General features: G+C 43.6%; 1 long non-coding RNA gene across 3 annotated transcripts in view; it reads left to right on the top strand.

Annotated features, from left to right (window-relative positions):
* The first annotated feature begins 12128 nt into the window (after positions 1-12128).
* LOC128348878 (uncharacterized) overlaps positions 12129-21396 on the top strand; it is a 51578-nt gene continuing 42310 nt past the window's right edge. The window contains exon 1 of one of the 3 annotated variants that reach the window (XR_008318398.1): positions 12129-12952. This is a non-coding gene — a long non-coding RNA (uncharacterized LOC128348878). Of the gene's footprint in view, positions 12953-19194; positions 19318-21396 lie in introns of those variants that run through there. The other 2 variants (XR_008318396.1, XR_008318397.1) reach the window with 2 other exon arrangements.

The following is a 21396-nucleotide window of genomic DNA, read 5'->3' as shown; positions in this document are numbered from 1 at the left end:
ACCAAAATTGGGAGCACATACAGTTCCAAAACCTGAGTAGAACACAGTTTTTGATTGTGTGGATGACCTCATTGTGTTCCAGCAGGCAGGTGCTGTCTCAGATGTCTGGATTTTTGTGTGCGATTTTTCTTTTCAGTGACTGACTGACTGTTATCCGCTAAATCATTGCTATTTTTTTCTTTTCTCTTGTGAAGATAAGTGAACGGCAGGATATAAATGAAATTATTAGGATCATTATTATAATTTTATTATTATTATTATTATTATTATTATTATTATTATTATTAGTACATTATTAGGGTGTAGTTTTATGTTTTGTGCATTCTTTTGGCTGTTTGCATTTTTTTATTCTTGATTTCTTATTAATGATATTTGAACATTGAATGGGTTGTATCCAAAAAGTTATTTATGACTGGCCCACATCTTCTGTTGTTCAGTCCTCAAAAACTTATTCCTGTTGGCTAAAAGGGCCTTTGGAAGGAGGGAGGAGTGAAAATTGCTCCCTCGTCTCCTGCAAAAGTGCTGGGGTGTTGGGCAAGGCTTTAGTGCAGTTAGGCTTCAGCCACTCTGTGAGGGCAGAATCCATCTTCCTCCCTCATAGCCCTGCAGAAGATGTGGGCCATTAAGTCCTAATGAAATTTATGAGACCCAAGTTAGTCATAAGAACTGTCTCATTGGTTTCAGTGATGCTTACTCCTGAATAAGTCTTTTTTGGGGGTTAAACCCAATATTTTTTGGTCACTATAAACATTTGGATTACTGAGAAACAAACCTCTCAATACACAATGCTGGTTTTACTCTGTCAAGCCTCACTTGTCATAATACAATATAAAATAAAATATGCATGCATACTTACATACAGATAGTGGTCTGCACATAACTGCACCTCCATGGTCCGGCACTGTGGAGGGGGGCTCTTTAAGGGTGGGGGAGAGTGTACCTGTACTTGCCCCTCCCGCTGCTTTCCCACCTCCAGCGCTTCCATTTTTTAAAGCATTTGGGTTGCAGAGTACCTCCCTGACGCCTCTTCCCCCGTTCCTCGGCAAAAGGCTTCAAAAGCCTGACTGTGTGTGCATACGTCACGTGTGTGTGTCACGTCTGTGTGTCGTGTGCGTGCGTACATCACACGTGCGCACACACACGTCTGACGTACGCACACGATGCACAGATGTGACGCGCGCGGGCGACGTGCGCACGTGCAGTCAGGCTTTTGAAGCCTTTTGCCAAGGAACGGGGGAAGGGGTGTCAGGGAGGTACCCTGCCGCCCCAAATGCTTTAAAAAATGGGAGCACTGGAGGGAGAAAAGTAGCAGGAGGGGTAAGTACACCCTCCCCCACCCTTAAAGGTCCACCCCCCACCCCTGGCGACGAACCACCAAACCGGCCCCAGGTCTGGACTAGTCCGGAGGCCCTTAGAATGGGCTCTGGGCCGGTCCGTGCACATCCCTACATACAGAATGTGCTTTTGCCCTTCTGGCATATTCTACAATGGTGCAAGTAGTGGCTTGTGACTATAATACAATGTTGTGCTTAGTAAGTGGGCTGAAAAACAATCTCCTTCCCTTATTAGCAATGAACAATATAGCCAGCACCAATTTACACTGAATGCTGAGGCATATGATGCAAAACCTATAGCCACAATTGTACCAAATGCAGCTGCTGTGCTACAACCTCAGTTAGGACCCTGCTTGGTCCTACAAGAAGCCCTACCTGGGCCTGCAGAGCCCTATCTCGCTGGGTAGCTTCCTTGTCGGCTAGCCTGAGTTATTCCCCCAGCGCACCCTTCCACCCAAGTACCTGGTTGTCTGCATGTTCGGGCTGCCACCAGCCTGAGCATGCAAAAAGCCAGGCGGCAAGAGGAATCCTCCAATGCACTGCACTCCTGGCATGGTGCATTGTGGGATGCTGAAGGACATCCTCCTCTGGATCCCAGCTCTACTGCTCGCCATGGCTCTACTCATCTGCCGTGCAAGCAGCAGAGACTTCCAACCACCACTATTCATGTGAATGGAGGCAGAGAGGAGCCTGCCTCCCCACCCACCCTCCTCACCACCAGGTACTGGGTTGTGTAAATGACCTTCATGTCTCTAGACCTTCGTATCTATTCATGTGATGAATAAGAGAAAGAAATTAAATTTAATTTTAAACCGCCCTGAGCCATTTTGGAAGGGCAGTATACAAATCAAATCAAATCAAATCAAATCAAATCAATCAATCAATAAATTCCCTTTTCCCACAGCAACATCCATGTCTTCTTCAAAACTCCTTTCTCCCCTTTTCTTTCCTTCACTCTCCAGTGCAGATTTTACCCATCCAATTTTTAAAAAGTCTACACAATGTCACTCCCCTGTTTTTTGATGCCCAAGAAATAAAATTTACAATGCTCCTCTTAATGACAGGAAAAATATGACACTTCCCTCATGTTTATTTTCCTTCTCATCTATTGTCCCAAGGAGACTCAGTGTAGCTCTATGGGAGTATCATACGAAGGGGAAAAGACAGTACAGAACTGCAGGAATATATCACAAAGGCTAAAATGTGGTATATTCAAATACCCATGACAAACATCTATCCCAATGGAAGAGCTATAAGTCATATGCCAATAGCTAATGCAATAAACAGGAATTTTGCCACTGGCTTCAAAACTACAGCAAGGGAGCTCTCATAGTTCAGCCTTTGATTTCAATCTCTTGTTCCATTTATTTCAGATCAAGGAGGAGTTATTTGGCTTGAATGAAAGAAGAAACTCAGATGTCCTGCTGATTGTTTCCAAGTTCAAAAAATAAGCTGCATGAAGATATAAAACACTGTGATACTCAATTCTTATGAGAATGAGCCTGTAGCATATCTGAGATTAACAGATGGAAGAATTTCATATTCTCCTCTGTTCAGCATATTAAAAGGACTCTCTCAAATGTTTGCATTTCTCACACTGTGCTTCCATAATCTGAAAAATTCCTAAGAATAACAACTGTGCCCCCCATTAAAATCAATGGCTGGCATCCTAATGAAGCATTGGTGCAACATGAGAAGCACTGGTGCTTCTGGGAAGATCAACTAACTCAGCTATATTGCTGGCTCAGCAATGGAGACAATTTCAATGACCTCTCCTTCCCCCAGAAGTGCTTGGTGCCAGCTGAAAATATGTCCTTGAGGGTTGCTGAGTTATCTAAAATCTTAGAAGCACTGGTGCTTCATTAGTCAGGATGTCAGCCACTACTTTTAAATTTCCCCACATCTTAAATAGTAATAAGCAGTAGTAGGGATAGAATCAATCAATATATTTGCAGCAGAAGACCCGCATAGTAGAAAGTAGTTTATGCTATTCTTATGGTAAATTAGGTGGAGGAGTGGAACAGTTCCTAGTTCTGTTTTGATAGTGTGTTTTCTTATTATTGCTGACTTAAATAGTATGACTTAATTGTAATGCACACCTAGTTTGCATGTTGGATGTTGAGATGATATTATTTCAGAGATATTCTTTCAGATTTTTTTTTTTGAATTGTTGCTATCTTTATTAGCTGAATTGTTACTTCTCAATATGTATTGCTGTTTGGTTGTTAATATTTTATTTGTGTGTATTGTAAGCTACTTTCCTGCAAAGTCATTTTCAAAGCCACATATGAAAACTGTTGGAATTTACTGTGTAGCATTGTTTCAGTTCTTGTCCTAGACATGCTTGTCTATGGCCACATTTACACATCACGCAGAACCATGTGTCCAATGGACCTGTGGTTGCGCTCCCCCCTACCCCCACTCTCCCACTCAAATTCGGACGTAATGGAGAACAATCTCTCTGCAGATAGAGAGACTGCAGAGAGGAGGGGCAACTGGCTATGTGGGCTTTCTTCTTGGACGAACAGCTCGGACAGCCCATCACAGCTGAAGTTGAGGGAGAAGCTTTGTCCCTCACCTCTGGTTGAAGGGGACGCAGCATGTGGTTCTGAATTTGGATGTAGTGCTGGCTGTGTCTAACCTTGGGTTACAGTGATGAACTCACTACAACCCGAAGGTTCAGATTAGAGTCAGAAAAATGAAACCTCGGGAACGTTGCCGTGTGAAACTGCAGTTGCACGCATTTACACATAACTCTTGGAGAACCAAGAGGTTCATTTAACTCTGGTTCTGCATTATGTGCAAATGTGACCTATATGTATATATCTATGTTCAGGCTTGTGGGGTGGACTCTGTTTCAGTTAAGCTTCTTACTTATTGTTCAGAATTCAAACAGAGAAATTCTCTCACACTTGCATAAGAGACTGTTATGTTTGTGAGCTAGTGTTTAAGAAATAATAAGTGTTCAATTTCTTGTTTCCTGCAATTAAAGCTAAGCTTCCTGTGCAATTACTTACAGAAGATAAGTAATCACTGAAACCAAAACATGCCTCTCAGTTCTTTTTCCTGGAACAATAGCTCAAATCAAGATTCTAACATAGATCCTACAGCAGTTTAGAACTCCTAATTTGCAAGATTTGAAAGAAACCTCCACAATGATCCTGCATCCGATTTACAATCTTATATTCCCAAAGCAGCAACTTGCTTTTTTAAAAAAAAGTTTTCTTTGGCCTTGACCACCTGCTTTATGGATGGCCCCTTCCCAGCCTATCTTCACAACACAGAACAGATTTTTTTTCCTTGGGGGGTGGGCACAATTCTCCTTGGAATCATGTCAAGAAATTTATCCAGTATTCACTAAAATTCCCACATAATCGACTAACTTATCAGCCCCACTAACTAAATGTTCTATGGAGGATCACCACTGTGAGGACTGTCACGGAGCTGCCCTGTTTGATTTGTCAGATGTGATAGGATCACAGCGTTAGGTGGCAAGTCGCTTTTCGTTTTCAAGGAAACAGACACTCACTTAAGATGCTCTACACTTTGGAGGCTGATAGCCCTCTTAAAGAATATAAAATGGCACTTCTGAACAGCAGGCTTTGTAAGAGGCATTCCCTAGAGGATACTCATCAAAGTAATGCCCAGAGCAAACCATCCTGTTTTCCTATATTACAGCAATGCCAGATGGCATGGCATCATGATTACCATCTTTCTCCTGTTTACCCAGGATACCTTTTGAGTACCACATCCAACCCTAATAGACAAAACTGTATGAGCTCATGCACATCTGCAATATGAGGAAGAAATGTTAGAATCTATTAAGGAGCTTTTGGATGCGCGCCAGAGACATACACAGGGTGTATGTCTTCCCTCCCCGTTATGTTTTTCCTTTCATCAGCTCCCCGTAACGCTTCCCTCCCCGTACCGTTTTTCCTTTCATAAGCTCCCCACAATGAACTTTCCAACTGCTTTTTACTCTCTTCCAGTTTCACATAGCAAATTTTGGGTATCATTGCAGTGCAGCAAATTGTCCATTTTTAATCTGTTGTAAATGTATGGGGAGCCACCTAATGGCACAGTGGGGAAGTAACCTGCCTAGAGAGCAGGAGGTGGTTGGTTCGAATCCCTGCTGGTGTGTTTCCCAGAATATCTGAAACTCCTATATCGGGCAGCAGCAATATAGGAAGGTCCTGGAAGGCATCATCTCATACTGTGTGGGAGATGGCAATGGTAAAGCCCTCCTGTATTCTGCCAAGAAAACCACATGGCTCTGTGGTCGCCAGGAGTTGACACCGACTCAATGGCACAACCTTTCCTTTCCTTTCCTTTCCAAATGTATGAGGAGAAGGAATTGGCAACTATTTGCTGAGCATGAATGGAACTCCTCTTAACACTGGAACAGACGAAAGGAAGTATCTCATTATTTTCCATGCCCCTATTACAGTCTATTACATAAGACCCAGCAGGAAGAGAGGAAATGTAAGTTGTGCTTTCAGATTTTTGAGCAACTAATGTAATGGTTAAGAAGGAACTTTTGTTGTGGGGTGCAAAGTGTAGAGGAGTTAGTAGTCATGTTGTTCCTGGATCTACCCTGAACAAATTCATTTTGAATATTACTTGGCCTGTGAGAAAACAGGAAATGCAACTCACTTGGCTTCCTCTCTCATTACATTTGGGTAATGTGTGATGCTTTCATGCTCAACTTATATTAAGCAGACAGTTGCATTTTCTCTCTTGCACAGTTTCAACCACATTAATTTTGCATATGTAGGAGTCTGGATGAGACAGGTGCTAGTGTGCTCTCACTCTCTCTGTTTTTCCAGGTGGGAACTTTGACAGCACAATAACCCGAGGAGCTGATAATTACCAAAGTTGTATAAGAGATGTGTTTCTGACTTCATGAAAGCTGTCTGTTAAAAATAATAATTCCAAATAGCTTTTCCCTCCTCCAGAGTCACCTTTTGGTTGCAAATTTTAAAACTTGTCTTCAAGGTGTTCTAAAATGCAGAGCTCATTCCACCAACTCCTCTCAGTAGTGAATATGGTTATCATAGAGTAATTATTCAAGAAAAAAAATCCAGTGTGATAGTCTAAGTTTACTTATTTTACTGCAAAATGTTTTATTGTATGGTACCATGATTCCTGCCATGCTGGTTTTCTTGCAGTGCCAGGGGAGCGTGCTATAGGGGAAAGGGGAACAGCACCACAGAGCCGTGGAGACCAGGCTCCAAGTCCATTCCTCCTTTGAAAACCTTGGAGTAGCTGAATAGATCAGCTGGGAGCTGATCTATGGTTAAAGGTCTACCATGTCGTTAGTGTGGCTGCTGGGAGCAGACAAGGAAGAAACATGGTTAAGAAGACTGCCTGCTAGGCCATTCATGACTTTCTGGGGACAGGAAAGAAAAAGCCACCAAGAAGCTCAGCAGGGCAGCTGACCTTGAGAAAAGAGAGGAAACCATGAGGCAGGACAAAACTGCTCAGTCTTTTTTTAGCCTACTTTCCAAAGGAAAAAAAGGCTTATGAGATCACCATCTCCGTATGTGTCCCCTGCTAAGAATGTCCATAGTTACAGTCTGATATACTTTTACAGTATATGAAAGGTTCCAGGGGACCCTGACATAGATGGGTGTCCCCCCGCCCCCTTCTCACTTGTGATGCTTCTAATGAACCTATTCCATCATCCAGGTCAGCTCTTGAAAAATGTAGATTAGTTACAGTTTAGTCTCATCCTAGACTAAGGGCGGGGCAGACAGAGAACCAGAAGGAGAATAGAAAAGCAGTATTGCCTTGCTGTGCAAAAGAACCAGAAAACCTTCGTCATTAAATTCTCAATTGTACTCCACTGCCTGATTTTTGTGTATTACAGTCCTTCACTCTCTGGATTCTATATAATCAGTCCCCTTGTTTCAAGTATACTCAAAATATAAATATCACCCTTTTAGAATCCATATGCTCACAGTCCAATTCAAACCAAATTCACAGGATATGAGTGAGGAGGTGGTCTTGGGTTTTACTGAAGAGGGTGTTTTCTGCTAAGAGGGTGGCCAAAGTATAAGCAACATCCCTTAAGAATTCATGTGTTGACCTCCAAAACAAAGCACTCACAGTCACAGCACATAGGAGGGGAGCCTAGGTTATCTTGACAGGGATCTTTCAGTCACAGTCTGCCATCTTGAAAACATTCATTCACATTAGAATCACCTCCCCTTTAAAGTTGCTTTAAAAACCCCATAGGAAAAAAAGCCCAATTTCCAAGAACACTAATCAAATACTGCCAAATGGATAGCATTTTAAACCACGACTATTCTTTTAATATTGAAAGCAGAAGAAAGTGGGCTCCACTTATTCTACTTAGAACTACTCATTTATTATATGTGCAAACTATAATTATTGGATTATACACCAGCATTGTCTTTTCCCTATTTTGTAGGCTGCTTGCCATCACCATGCCTGGGAATAATGCACATATAAGCCTGGGAGGTTCATTTGGAAAGAAGAGGCAGATGCCCCCAAAGCTAATCATTACAGAGTCCTGTTTTTAATTAACAGTCAAGCAAAACACAGTCACGGGAATTCTGGAATCTTCTCATTTTAGCTTGGGAGAAGCTTTGCACCAAGCACCTGACTTGCCTCACCCATCCACAGCCACTCCTCCATTGACTACATCTCCTAACAGATTTCACCCTGTTGCTCCATGCCAAGACCCTCCTTCCCTGGTGCTTTGGATGAGCCTGCTGCCCCAAGTCTTGGGTGTAAGACAAACTCGGACCTAAGGGTGGAACTATGATTGGGTGGACACATGCTGCCTCTTGCCTCCTCCACCCCACCCGGCCCCTGCACCAGCCACCTGGCCATTCCTGCTGTTGTCTCCCACCACCTGCTCACTGGTGGCACTGCCTCTTGCCACCTGCTCCACCACTCCACCAGCAACTCTGGCTACTGGTGGTGGTAAAGAGAAAATCCCCAAACAGGAGCTTCCTCTTTTCACCTGGCCAGGAATTGGCTGAGAAAGGAGGACACACATGTGCCCTCATGAATAGAGGGCATGTATCCATATCCTACATTCACAGCCCGTTCGGGCCAGGTGGAAGGAGGAAGATCCCATTGGGGGGGTTTCTGTTTCCTGTCACCCGGGAGCCTGGGGAGCCAGTGGGGAATGGAGCAGACAGTGGATTTCCCACTGCCCAGGTGTGTGCCTGGTGGTGGTGGTGGTGGAGGAGGCCACAGGACTGCTGCAGCAATGATAAGGGGTTGCATGCACAGCATGCTCTGCTGTAGACAGGGCTGCTGACTGTGCAAGCAATCTGCCACTGGGGCAAGCACAGGACCCCCTCCCCTAACTATACCATTGACTGCGCCTTCATCCTCACCCACTGCCTCACCTGAGCTGCTTCCCTTACACTCCATACTGTCTCATGGGCTGTTAATGGACCCTTCTATCTCCTACTTGCCTCACCACCCTTTTCTGGACTCTGTAACCTGATTTTCAGGTCCAGCTATTCTCATGGCCAAGTGATCTCCCAAGTAACATGATTCTTTTCCAGACCTGGCAATCTCCAGCCAGGGACCTGGCTTTTTAGCAACAGCATTGCAGGGAGGAGGAAATGGCAGGGGTGAGCATGGCTACAAACCCCTAAACAAGCTCAGCTTGTTTTAGCCATAAGAACATATCTGTAAATTTCAGGCCTACCTTATTATAGAAAAAAGGCAAGAGAATAATTTGGAATCAGTATGGTTCTACCATATTTTGCAAAATAAAGATGCACACTCCCCAATTTAGTTAAGTTTCAAATAGCCAAACTGGAAACTCACAATCAGTGTTCTCTCTAAAAAAATTTCACCTGAGTGAGGAATGAGTTTTGTTCTGGGCAGAAGTATCAAGGCAGTGTGTGTGCACATTTGTGTTATTATTTATTTATTTATTAAATTTATAAACTGCCCCATCCAACGGCTCTGGGCGGTGTACAACAAATTTAAAAAGACATAAAAACTCACACCATTTAAGACAGTGCTAAAAACAATATACAAACAAATTCAAAAACAATTGAACAATATAAAAACAATTCAAGAACAATTAAGCACATGCATTCAGAGTGGGAACTTCCTGATTAAACTTGAGAGGGATCTAAAATTAACTAAGCAGACATTAAAAAATGTATGAGTGCGCAGACACATGCATGCCTTAGAGGGAACACTGCTCACAATCCAGATTCCTTTTCTGATTTCAAGTAGTATGGGGGTGGGCAGGCAAAGGGATTTATGTAACAGGACAAAATTGTGAGCAAAGTTTAAAGACTTCTCAGATATATTCAAGATTAAAAAGCAATGTATAAATAAGCCTAAATGGCACAGCTCCCATTCAAAGACATTGACATCTTATTTTACAGGGGCGTATTGTGACAGTTTTAAAGAATTATGAGGGTAGTAGATTTCTCAGCAGTGTGGCACAAGCAAGTATTATGCTGATGCAATAGCGCCAGTAGAGTTAAGATGGAGATTGTTTTCAGTGTTCCACCATTATAGGCTCTAAACATTCTTTTCTTATAAAATCAGAACCACTTGTCTGAGCTGCCTGGCCACCAGCACACATTCACTAGGTGACAAGAGACACACACCCCTGCTGCAAATTTGGTGAAGATCCATTGGGACATGGCTTAGATAGAGCAGTGTTAAGTTCTCTTTTGAACAGGGGTTTAAAGGGTTGGCAACACTTTTTCTGACTAATTAGTGCTATTTAAATGATTTTGTAGTCTATTTGCATAGTTTCAGCTTTTAGACCGCATGCCAGAAAAGGGCCTTTTGTTTATCCCAGTTGATGGTTATTTTAGAATTGATCCTCAAAGTTGCATTTTAAGAGGCAGAAAAATGCATCTTGCCTGCTGAAAGAGTCTGTGCAGTAGGACATGTGCAGCTATGGTGCCCATAACCAATATGGCATTCTTACAGTGGGCAATGTTGTCAAGAATGCAGCCGGCTTTCCTGACGGCCACTGCCTGATCCCGCTGCTGCTGCCCAATGCAGAGTGGAATGCCTCCCCCAGTCCAGCATGTGCCTTGCCCCAGCCCCGGCAAGCTGGCTTTCCCTGCAAAATGCCTCACCCCCAGGACTCACATGATGTCCACAAATCTGCGGACAGCTTCCCTGCTGGATGCTGCTGCCACTCCTGACTGCATGGTGCAAAGCGCCCCTGGTCTGGCATGCCCCCCCACAGTCCAGCATGTGCCCCACCCCCCGTATGGCACTTTAATTTCCATGCCATATAAGTTGTAAAGATTTTGTAGTCTTGTATATAGTATATGAAGATGGCTTTAGAAATGAGGCTCCATGCACCCACATTTTGCTTTCATCTTCCAGTTGGGTATTGGGCTGGAGAGGGATGCATCCAGGCAGACATTTAACAGGTGCAGTTTCTCCAATCACTTCCTAGAGATGCCCCTGATGAATTTCTGCCTGATGCATCTCTGATCAAGGCAAAGTGTGGGTACTTAGAGCCCCATTTCTAAAATCATCATCATATGCCAGGCTGTAGAAAGTCTTTACAGCTTATATGACATGCAAGTTAAGTTGGGCACCCTAACTTTCAATTTCCATTATTTTAAGGGATGAGTGAAAATGTAAAACATCTTAACTCTCATCTTAAACGGAAGGTTTTTGGAATACTGAATACAATATTAGGGTGAGGGTAAGTGTGAATGTGGTTAAATAGATAGATATAGATATAGAGGTAGATATAGAAATAGATATATAACACTAGGGGTGTGCACAAAAACAGTTTTCCTGGTTTGGTTCGAGTCTGATCTGAACTGGAACTGGACTGGACATTTTTGGTTTTGTGCCCCCGAACTAGAACCCTGGCTCGGCTTGAATTCCCCTGGCTTGGGGTTGGCTTGGGGTTTTTTAATTTAAGCTTACTGGCAGGTCCAGCAGCAACCGGGGTATTCTGCCATATCCATGGGTGTGTGTGTGTGTCAGTCTATGGAGGTTCCTCCTCCCCCTGCCAGCCTCCCCCTCTTCTTCTATGGGCTGGTTCAGCCCATTTGAGGGTCATTTCGATCTTCTCTGTCATCACGATGAGCATTTTGGTGGCCACTGCACATGTTCCCTGGCCATTTGCAGGGCCTGGGTCATGACCTGGCCATGCATGCATGGCAGTCTCCAAGATGGCTACCGGGGCCATGGAGATGACCAAAAGGGCCCCAAAATGGGCTGAATTGGCCCATAGAAGACCTGGGGAGGCTGGTGGGGGAGGAGGAACCTCCGGGGACCCTCTGTAGCCATGGCAGCACACACACACACACACACACACACACACACACACACACACACCTGCCGGAGGTTGCCAGACCTGCCAGTAAGCTTTTTTTAAAAAAGAAATGTTTAGAACCCCGAGATGGCCTGGGCGGGGGGCGGTGGCCAGCCAGCCTGGGTGAGAGGGTGAGCTGAACTGGGCCTGGTCCAGCTTGAGGGTTTGCCCTTGAGCCAGCCTGGTTCAATGACGAACCAGCTCAACCTCAAGCCAGTTTGCACATCCCAAACACAAACAGACATACATATGTTCTTTTGCCCTCAGTATTTTAATCTTCACTTTGTGTTAGGAAAGAAGGCTGTATCAATAATATTAAGCTGCTTGGGCCTCACTGATTGACTGCCTGCCATGAAATTCCTATACCAAACTATGAAAGATAGAAACATCCCATTTTTGCAGTTAAGTTCCAGATCTTGCCCAGAGTACCAAAAGAAGAAGAAGAAGAAGAAGAAAGAAAGAAAGAAAGAAAGAAAGAAAGAAAGAGAGAGAGAGAAATTTAAAAAAGAAACATCCAAGATCAAGGAAATAATCATTACTTTCCCAGAAAATCTGGAAGAATGCTCCTATTAGAAAGCATAGGGAATGAGACGTCATAGAACTAGGAAAAGACTAGAGTGGCAGTGAGATAAGACAATATGCTTGCAAATTGCCAGCCCTCACTGACTCACTCACTGGCTGACATGAAACTCCCACCACCAAACTACAAAATATGACTAATTGTTCTGATTGTAGTTGCTGCCTGCTGAGGAAACAGCACTCAACATATTCTCAGAGGCACATGATATCCAATTCAGCTTCAACATTGCTGTAATACGAATTCCCAGCATTTGCTGTTGCCGCCAGTACACTATCTGACTGGGCATCAGACCTCATAGCCTTATGGCATCATTATCAGTCTCTGAGCCAAAGCCCAATGCCTCAGAATGATGCAGGGAAGGGGATTAGCTCGCCACCCTTGTCCTCCTCCTGCCTTGCCGTTTTTAGCTGGCTCCCTTTCTGGAGAAGCCCAGCTCTCAAATGTAGGCTGCCTTAATCACTGGCTGTCTCTCTGTTAAATAGCCCAGTGCAATCTGGGCAGGCTTCAAAGGCCCTCTTAAGGCCCGCTCCCTCCAGAGCCTTTTTCCTTCTTCCCCAGCTGTCTCATGGTTTCCCAGGGATCTTCTGGGGCTTCACCACATTGGGTGGCTCCGTGAGAGACGGAGGCTGGTCAGGGATCCCATGTGGCTTTCTCCTCCAGCCCCAAAGTGGGGGGAGGAGATGGAAGGAGGAGGGATGCCCCTTGCCATGGGAGTGCCACTGCCTACATCAGGTGAGCAAAGGGCAGAGGGCAGCACGGTGTCCTGACAATCAACATGGGCCATCAAGTTTTCTCATCTTTTGGACTTCACTTGGAGCTGACATACCCATAGGTATCCCTGTAAATCAGGCCTGCTCAACCTAGGCCCCCCCCCCGCTGTTTTTGGACTACAACTCCCATAATCCCCAGCCACAAGTGGCCAATAGCCAGGGATTATGGGAGTTGTAGGCCAACATCTGCACTAGGGCCAAAGTTGAGCGGCCCTGCTATAAATCAACACCCTCCCCCTTTAATTGAATTAATAAATCAAAGGAAGGGAAGGCTAGAAAGCCATTCTTGTTCCCAAATTCCTTCTGTCCTCCATCTTCCCCCGCAAATATCCACTGAAGCTCTTGCCATCTTAGTGGACTAAAAGAAGCAGCTACAAGATAGTGACTGTCAAGGGCGGAGGACAGAATCAGTAAATGAATGTAAAATAATACATGTTATGTCACTTCCCTTGCTTGCCTCAGATCACACATATTTTTTGAAGTTTATAACAGTTACTTTTTTGGCAGCATCACCATAACTAATAGGTATCAAAATAGAGAGGTAGAAATACAATTTTGTTAAGCAATTTGCCTGCCTGCCCAGGAATTCAGCTTTAGTTGCCATAATCACGGCATAATGGGGGCAGGGGGCAGGGAGGTGGGAGAGAGAGAGGGAAACAGACAGACAGACCACATAATTTGTTCTTGAAAATCAGTGGAAGTGGAGGGTAGGATTTTCTTTGGAACTGGTCTCTGAAAAAAGTTGCTGTCTCAACTGAATTGGGCTAATGTAGAACCTACTTTTTCTATTACGTCTAATCAACTGTCTGACATATTGCAGAGTGTACAGTGCTCTAGGATATTAATCTTAGATTAATTCAACTGAAGATATTACAAGACTTTATTCAGCTCCATAATATTTGTCTGTTTGCAGTGAAACGAAAAGTTTAGGCCATTTCTAGCATCATAGTACTCCTAAAACCTTGCTTCTTCATTCTTTTGACTTGCATGGGGGACTTGTACTCTAGCCACTAGATGAAATGGCTTATACCCCAGGTTTTGTTTTGAACCCAGACTCCAGCCCTATTCAGACATTACATTGTTTATGCATATGGATGCACAGGTATGTTTTTGTGAGAATGACTGTACATGTGTTCATTTTTAAAAGTGTACATGGATTCAGGCTCTCTCAAATGCAGGCTACCGATAGGATGTATACTGCTGGATGTGCACTTTAAAATATTTGTGAATAATTGTATGTGTATACAGGTTTTAAGTTCCGTCCCAGTGTCTTCCCCACCTCACCTCCGTACAAGTGTCTGGGTCATGTGGAGCACATGGAGCTTCTAGATGTCCTTTGGGTGTGTAAAGGTTTCCACAGGGAATAAGGGTAGGAGGGTTTAGGGAGATTTTTTACCATCTAGAGCTGGGGGCCCTACACAAACAGGGCCCCTTGAGTGAGTTGGTGGATGGGCTGGCCCAACTTGTAAGATCGCAGTCTGTAGATGGAGCAAAGCCCTTACATGGGCACAGCCTTTCCCAGCAGACTGGCCCTCTCATGAGAGGGTGAGCCTGCTTGTCAGCAAGCTGCCAGACAGAGGATTTCAGTGTAGTCTGCATGGACTGCTTTGCTGGAGTCACTCCTCCCAACATCATCCACAGTTATGGTGAGACAGAGCCCACAGCATCCCCTAGCATCTCCCTTATCTTTGCCTTCCCTTATCTATATATCCCTTCCTAGGAAGCAGAATTTTTTAAAAAACAGACCCTAACTTCCCCGAGAATTTGTGTTTGTTTGGGACTATAAGGGTGCAAGGCAGCGGTCTCATCGCTGGCATAAGTGCTGCCATGGCATGGCATTTAAGAACGTAAGAATAGCGCTGCTGGATCAGGCCCAAGGCCCATCTAGTCCAGCATCTTGTTTCACACAGTGGCCCACCAGATGCCACTGGGAGCCAACAGGCAGCGGTGGAGGGCGTGCCCTCTCTCCTGCTGTTACTCCCCTGTGACCAGTCAGAGGCATTCTTCAGAGGCATCCATTTAAATTGATTTAAATACCATTTCCATGCTGAGGGCGGGCGGAGCACTCTGAAAATGCATGGTTGTGCTCGGCGCACCGCCTTCGAGGTCATGGCCAATTACAGCCACCCCGCTGATGTGGTTATGCTTTGCCCACAGTCTGGCCATGGAGCTTGCTGGGATCTGCCTTGGAGGCTGAGCAGAAGGGAGGGGCTCCCCTCTCCTGCAACTAAAGTTTGGCAGCCGTGGTTTGGTGGCCATCTGCAGTGCGATTTGGAGCTATGAATTGAAACCTAAGCCATGTTTAACTCTGATTTGCCGTTACATGTGAATGCAGCACATATCACTTCTATATTAAAAGAACTTCACTGGCTACCAATACATTTCCCTGCAATATACAAGGTGCTGGTTATAATCTATAGAGCCCTACACTGCTTAGGTCCAGGTCTAATAGTGTCACAGTCTTCCTCACTATGAGCCCCATTGCCCATTGAAATCACCTGGAGAGGTTTGCCTAAATTTGCCAGCAGCTTGTCTGCTGGCTACACAGAGACAAGCCTTCTCTGTTGACGCCCTAAGATTCTAGAATGCACTTTCTTCTGAAATAAGAGCCTCCCCATTTCTGACAACTTTTAAAGAGCCTTTAAAGACACGTTTATTAACCCAAGCTTTTAAAGTAGGCTTGTGGTTTTAAGTGGTTTTTAGATGCTTATTTTCATTTTAATTTGTTTTATGTTGCTGTAAACTGCCTAGAGATGGAAGTGTGGGGAAGTGTACAAATATAATATATAAATAAATATGCAAAAATCCGCCTCAAGGCTATAGCCTCACCACTATATTTCCTCAGAATCTCCTTCTGCTCATGTGTTGTGGGATTTAGAATTGTGTAAAACTATTCTGGCAGCATTTTAATTTTGAAAAGGAATACTCCTTTTGTTTTGGGAACTGTTTCTTTTTTTTTTTGAAGGTTTGAATGTTATATTTGGATAACTTCCAATTATATGGAGCCTCATAGAATAACAACAATTTTGAATGCAGAAAGCATTTTTAGTTGCCAAACATGAGCCTTGCAAAGCTGAAAATCTAAAAATATTCCAGACATTCAAAGCTTTGTTGAAAATGTATCTGTTTCAGCAGCAAGGGGAAAAGTTGTTTAATAAAAACAAGGAAAAGATCAATTTGAAGCAAACTGGACATATTTTGATTTAATCTAGTGAGGATGTTCCCCACTGTTTTCTTTCTCTTGTTTTTAATTTTGAGAACCATATGTATTCAGGATAGAGTACTGTAAATAAACTATATTGTGCATTATAAAGATCAGTGCTTCTCTGCATTATAAGCTGTATGTTAGATTTTTAAATACATGCACTAGTGAAATGGCTTGCAGTTTGCAGGCATATTAGCATCTTATCATACTGTGACTAGTATTTTCTTAAAGCTCTGAAGTCTCATTCCCTTTGCTATCCAATGGGAAAGTTTCCCCTCCTATTCTGGGACTTTAAGATATTTTTCTCGGGTTTTGGTGTGTGGTTTTGTTTGTTTGTTTGTTTTGTTTTGGTAGTCTGGACCAGGTCTGGAACCTACCTGAAGAATTGGCCCAGAGTCCACACTCCAGAGACCAACACAGAAATGAATTGAGAGGCCTATGAAAATAAACTATATCAAAAGAAACCAATTTAAACAAATTATTCACCTTTATTAATTACCCCCCCCCCTCTACACATACCTATATACACCACCCAGAGTCTTCGGAGTGGGAGGTATATCAAATGTTTCAAACAAACAAACAAACAAATAAATATTAACATTGAAACTTAATTTCTGTAGAAAGTTATTGTTTGTGGGGTGAAAGCAAACCAACTCTAGAGAAGGCATCTCATAAAGGTTTGTATTCCACAAGATGGATAGTGACGCATAGGAACATAGGAAACTGCCATATACTGAGTCAGACCGATGGTCTATCTAGCTCAGTATTGTTTTCACAGACTGGCAGCGTCTTCGCCAAGGTTGCAGGCAGGAATCTCTCTCAGCCCTATCTTGGAGAAGCCAGGGAGGGAACTTGAAACCTTCTGCTCTTCCCAGAGCGGCTTCATCCCCTGAGGGGAATATCTTACAGTGCTCACACATCAAGTCTCCCATTCATATGCAACCAGGGCAGACCCTGCTTAGCTATGGGGACAAGTCATGCTTGCTACCACAAGACCAGCTCTCGTCTCCCTGACAAGCAGATCATAGGCTTGTCTGCAGTTTAAGGCCTCAGTCTCCAAATGCTGTCCCTACAGCTGATAGATGGCAAAAAGCTGCCCTTCACTTCTCCTTCCAGTCTCCTAGTCTCTGTTCCTTCTCAGACCTTCCTGTCTCAAACACTTAATAAACTACCCTTCTCTAGAAATCTAGCTTCTATTCCGGATTTTATATTTTCTCTCTTAGTGACTACCTTCAGAATTCTTGACCCTGAGTCTCTCTCCTACAGCAGCCCTCAAGGGCCAAATAATAATTCAACTCACTCTCTATCCAGCAGAGGGCTACACACAACACACACACACACACACACACACACACACTCTTACAGAAGGATCATAATTTTTGTAATAGTTGAAGCATTACTTGTCTTCCCCATACTCAGAGCTCTGTGTAACAACACTCACCATATGCTCAGAGGCACATGTTAGCAAATTCTTCTTAAACATTGCTGTTTAAGAAGCTTTTGTTGTTGTCACCATCCTATGCAGGTAGTGCATTGGAGCAAGGAGGTGTTAACCAAATTGTGTTTCCATGGTTATGATTTTATAAGCCAGTATAATATCTCAGACTGGATAGCAGATTTCACACCCTCATGGCATGAACATCATGGGCCACTGAATCTCCTCATTTTCTGAACCTCAGTTGGAGCTGCCACACCCATAACTATCCCTATAAATCAAAAGGCTTCTTTCCTTTAATTGAACTTCCTTGCTTTTAAAAATTGTTTGGTGCCATATGTGGCACAGCCAATATAAGTGTGTTCAGAACAAGGAAAGTGAAAAATACTGTTTTAACATTGCCAGGTGTAGAGAGGCAGACAGCAGTGAGTGGGCTTAAAACAAAGCATAGCTTTATTTAAACAAAAATGTGAAATATAGTAGGCATAGTGGAAACATGGTTGTTTTAATAGGTGAATCCTTACTTGTGTCAGTTCTCACTGAAAGGGCAGCTGAAATATAGGCAGAATATCAAAAGGTGCTGCTTGCACCTTCATATGCTAGGCAGTAGCACCTGTTGAATGTCTGCCTGTCATACAACTGTTAAAAGGCCCTCTCATCCTTACAAGGCATCCAGCAGCCCTTCTTCCTCATGAGGAACAAGCTGGTAAAGGTGGTAAAAGCAACACTTCCAACCAGTAGGCAGTGCTGTTCAATATCCTTAGTGCTCAGCTAACATTTTGAATCTTTTCTTATTCTTCCACCTTGGGGAAGTTCCTGAACAGTTAAGATCTGTGCTAGAGGCCCATGTTCTTGTAGAACTTGGTCTATAATAAATCTATAATAAAGTATATAATAAAGTTGTTACTCTAAGCAAGCATTAAAAGCCAGTTGTGCAAAGTTGTTGTAAGTCACAATGCAGATAGAAGCTGAATAAAATCATTAAAGTTATGCAGTACCAAATACACAGACTATTGCATATGAAATCTGCATACAAAAATAAACACTTCTCATCAGACCAAACACAATGACACTTGGGATTTGAATCTTTTAAGAGTGTCAAAACTGTCAAACTAAACTGGTTGCCAAAACAGAAATGACAACACCACACAAGAATTTGTTTACAGTATTAATCTTGTTCTTCAGCTATTCTGCAGTTATTAGTTCTCCTTTAGAAATAACCTAGGAAGCCACGATTGAGAAGGATCAGAGCTTGCCCCTTTCCTTTGGCAACTATCAATGGAATTACGTGGCTGCATCCACATGTAATGAGAAACCGCTGGTCCAATGAGCCCATAGTTCTGTTCCCCCATCCCCCGCTCTCCTGTCTGCAATCAGACAAAATGGAGAGTTCCCTTTTTGCAGCCAGCAAGTCTGCAGAGAGGAGGGGGAACTGGCTGAGTGGGCTTCCTTCTTGATTGAAGGACACCCACACAGCCAATCATGCAAGGAGAGAGGGAGGAGCTTCTTCCCTCAACTCTTAGCCTGGGGGGAATGCTGCTCCAGTGCTGCATTTGGAGGCAATGGAGGCCCTGTTGAACCATGGTTTTGAGCAGCAGAACTCACTGTAAACTGAGGTTTCACTACAGAGCAAAACCTCAGGCCGCGGAAGGAACGGGACCGGAGTTGCACACATTCGGACATAATGGTAGGGAAACCTCTGGCCCCTGTAACTCTGGTTCCCCATTACGTGTGAATGCAGTCAGTATCTCTAGGCCAATTATGATGATACTTTGACTGCCCACCCTAAACTGTGCAGGAGAAATGGCCATCAGCTATGCCCATGTCTGGAAGCAAATGACCTTAAAACAGTGATGCATATGCTGGTAACCTCCAAGCTTGGCTATTGTAATGGACTCTACATGGAGCTACCTTTGTACATAGTCCAGAAACTACAATTGGTATAGAATGCAGCAGCCAGATTGGTCTCTGGGACAATCTGAAGGGATCATAAAACACTAATTTAAAAAGAATTGTCCTGGCTGCTGCTATGTTTCCAAGCGAAATACCAAGTACTGGTTATTACCTATAAAGCCCCCAGCTTGGGTCCAGGGTACTTAAGAGAGTGCCTCCTTTGTTATGACCCCTGCTACCTATTACGATCATCTGGGGAGGTCTGGTTACAGTTGCTACCGGTTTGTTTGGTGGTGACCCGGGACTGGGCCCTCTCTGTGGCTGCCCCGGGGCTTTGGAATATGCTACCTGTCAAAATAAGACCATCTCCTTCTCCATTTGCTTTTAGGATCCTCAAGACACACCTGTTTTCTCAGGTTTTTAGCTGAAATTAATTCTAAACTGTTTAATTGTTTTTATTCTATGAAATTGTTTTAACTTTTTTATTCTGTGAAATTGTTTTGATTTATATTTGTTGTTTTAAATTGTGTACATCGTCTAGTGATACACATATCAGGTGGTATATAAATGTGATAAAACAAACAAATAAATAATAGCTACTTCCACCCATAATTGCATGTGGGGGCACAACTCATCAGAACTTCCCCCTCAACGTGCAGTTTTAACATTACTTTATTATATTTATATTTATTTGATTGATTGATTGATTGATATACCATCGTTCCGAAATGGCTCAGGGCGCTTTACAACAGAATAAAACAAGTAAAACCAGTTAACAATTAAAATCAAAACTATAAAAACAGAATAAAACTAATTAAAACATTCAAACAGCTAAAAAAAACCCTGGAGAACCAGGGCAAACATTAAAACAATTTAAAACAAATTAAAAACCCTGAAAGGCCAGGCCAAACAGATGGGTTTTATGGGCTCTCTTGAAGGTCAATAAGGAATTAAAATTACGAATTTCTGCTGGGAGTGCATTCCACAGCCCGGGGGGAAAAGCTACAGAGAAGGCCCGCCTCTGATTCGCCAACAAATGAACTGGTGGTAACTGGAGATGGACATCCTCAGATGACCTTAACGTGCGGTGGGGATCATGTAAAAGAAGGTGCTCTCTAAGATATCTTGGGTCCAAGCCGTTCAGGGCTTTAAAGGTAATAACCAGCATTTTGTATTTTGCCTGGAAACATATCGGCAGCCAGTGTAACTGTTTCAAAACAGGCATAATATGGTCTCTCTGATTTGCCCCAGAGACCAATCTGGCTGCTGCATTCTGAACTAACTGAAGTTTCCGGACTATGTACAAAGGAAGCCCCACATAGAGCACATTGCAATAGTTAAGCCGTTATAAAATTAAGCTGTTATTAAAATACTGAGGATCCTGCATGCTGTGGCGGAGGATGTTCACACTAGTATGTTGGGGGATGAGGGCACATACGAGCCCAGACTAGGGATGTGCATGAACCATCTGATCAATGGTTCGGTGGCGGGCGTTGTTACTTTTAAGGGACCAGAAGGGTGCTCTTACCCCCCTCCCTGCCATGCTCCCCCTGCCAGCGCTGTACCCAAAATTGCTGCGGGGGGCGGCAGCAAAGTTTCTTGGGCACAGCACTGGTGGGGAAAACACAGTGGGGGGAGGTTAAGAGCACCCTCCTGGTCCCTTAAAGGTAACCCCCTCCACCGCCGAACCATCTGAACCACCGGACCTCCGGACCTCCAAACCGGTTCGGCAGTCCAGATAAGGACTGCTGAACAGCGTATAATACCCTATTTTAAAATATTCTTTTAAAAGGGATTCTACTAGAACACTGACTGATGCATAAATACAAGAGTTAGTGTCCCCCCCCCCCCCCGCTTAAGAAGAAGGGCTTTA

Source organism: Hemicordylus capensis, chromosome 3 (assembly GCF_027244095.1).
Source record: "Hemicordylus capensis ecotype Gifberg chromosome 3, rHemCap1.1.pri, whole genome shotgun sequence".
NCBI lineage: Eukaryota > Metazoa > Chordata > Lepidosauria > Squamata > Cordylidae > Hemicordylus > Hemicordylus capensis.
This window is presented reverse-complemented; position numbering and strand designations above follow the sequence as displayed.